Consider the following 2169-nt stretch of genomic DNA (forward strand, 5'->3'; position numbering starts at 1 on the left):
CATCACAAGCCTTTCGCATGTCCAAAACTTGGATCAAAAGTTGATGTATGGCGTAGGTGTTGAACAGGTCACCAGTCATCCTTATTGTTAAACTTCGGTCTGATTTCACAAGACGACGCACCCATTCGACGTTTTCGTCAGATTTTCGAGTTGAAGGTCTCCTTGAGCGAAGTTCATCTTCACCGTGTTCTAGGTCTTCCAAAAAGGATTTGTGCCAGCGAAAAACTTGTGCTCTTGAAAATAAATGTACCCCACAGGCCTGTTTCCATTTCACAAAGATCGCACTCCTAGATTCTACAAGCTTACCTGAAACTTGATGGCATAACGTTGCCCTAAATTCCGCTGTTCCATTTTCGTAGCGCACAGCAAAGCACCACTTCGCTGATGGCGCTCTCAAAAATCACCTGAGGGTTGTACGGAGCTGAAACTCCGACTGAGCATCTGCAAGGGATGGATTCACCAGTCTACTCAAGCAGAACAACACAGCGTTGCCAGATCGCTCGCAGCGTTGTCAGTCTCATTACTTTCTCACACAAACCTCTATGTTAGCATGAGCAATACCGAATGATTCAAAACGAATAAACAGATTTTACTTGCTTCTTAGAGACAAAAGAAAAAGAAGATGCAAACGAATTGGGCATGTCAGTGGATACAGGAAGCTTCAAGGTTTTGATGCAACTGCGCTGTTGTTTCTTTGTACCAACAAAAAGCACTCCGTCTTCAGGCCACGAGTGGGCTACCGGGACCACCCGACCGCCGTGTCATCCTCAGAGGAGGATGCAGATAGGAGGGGTGTGGGGTCAGCACACCGCTCTGCCGGTCGTTACGACGGTATTCTTGACTGAAGCTGTTACTATTCGGTCGAGTAGCTCCTCAATTGGCATCACGAGGCTGAGTGCACCCCGAAAAATGGCAACAGCGCATGGCGGCCTGGATGGTCACCCACCCAAGTGTCGACCACGCCCGACAGCGCTTAACTTCGGTGATCTCACGGGAACCGGTGTATCCACTGCGGATAGGCTGTTGCCCTCTTTGTACCAACAAGGCGAAAAATAATTTTCTATGTTGGAATTTGCGCGAATCAGATCATTGTTGAAGTTCAACGTGCGTTCCACCATCAGTTCTGCACCACCAGATTCATGAGTGATATACAAAATTCTTGGATGTTAGTTGCATATACTAAGGGAAAACCACTGTGCGGCCACATACTTCCGACGAAAATGTCGAACGTGTCCGAGATGCGTTCACACAGAACACTCTGAAGTCCACAAAACAGGAACTACAACTCCCTCAAACAATGGCGTGGCGTATTCTGAAACGACGCCTACGTATGAAGCCTTACAAGTTGCAGTTACTGCAGCAAATGCGTCCCTGCGACCGTAACATAAGCTGCGAATTTTGTATTTCAGTTCTCCAGCCTATCGCAGGTGCCCATTTTTTTCCGGACGAAACATCTTCCCAGACGAATCGAGGTTTCAACTATCGGGTTATGTCAACCGCCAGCATATAAGAATTTGAGGGTCACAAGATCCTGGCGTCGTCGACGAATCTTAAAAGAGTCTCATCGCAAATCGCAACTGTGTATTTTGTGCCGTTTCTATTCACGGAGTTTATGGCTATTTCTTTTTTTTTTTTTTTTTTTTTTTTTTTTTTTAGAAGGGAACTGTGACAGGAATGCCATAACTTGAAATTCTGCAAAAACTGGTTCTTTCCTCAACTTCGCGAAGATTCCAATTATTTCATTTTTATGCTTGGCGGCGCCCCTCCTCACTTTCATCTTGAGGTGCAGCGTTATTTTATCAACACCATCGGATAAGAGGTGGAGAAAAAAAATGGTTCAAATGGCTCTGAACACTATGGGACTTAACTTCTGAGGTCGTCCCCTAGAACTTAGAACCACTTAAACCTAACTAACCTAAAGACATCACACACCCACGCCCGAGGCAAGATTCGAACCTGCGACCGTAGCGCCTAGAACCGCACGGCCACCTTGACCGGCGGTGGAGAACAAGATCCTGTTCATTGGTTTTGGTCACCCAGGTCGTCAGGCCTAACGCATGATGATTTTTTCCTGTGAGGGTACATAAAGACAGAGTCTTTGTCCCATCTATAGCAGCTACATTCAAAAGCTGAGAAATCGAATTTTAAAGCTGTTCATTGTTGGAATGA

The 2169-nt window shown here is 46.0% G+C and overlaps 1 pseudogene; it reads right to left on the reverse strand.

Moving 5' to 3' along the window:
- Positions 1-910: 910 nt before the first annotated feature.
- LOC126204843 (5S ribosomal RNA) lies at positions 911-1028 on the reverse strand (annotated as a pseudogene).
- Positions 1029-2169: the final 1141 nt, after the last annotated feature.

This window comes from Schistocerca nitens, chromosome 9, assembly GCF_023898315.1.
Source record: "Schistocerca nitens isolate TAMUIC-IGC-003100 chromosome 9, iqSchNite1.1, whole genome shotgun sequence".
Taxonomy (NCBI): Eukaryota; Metazoa; Arthropoda; class Insecta; order Orthoptera; family Acrididae; genus Schistocerca; species Schistocerca nitens.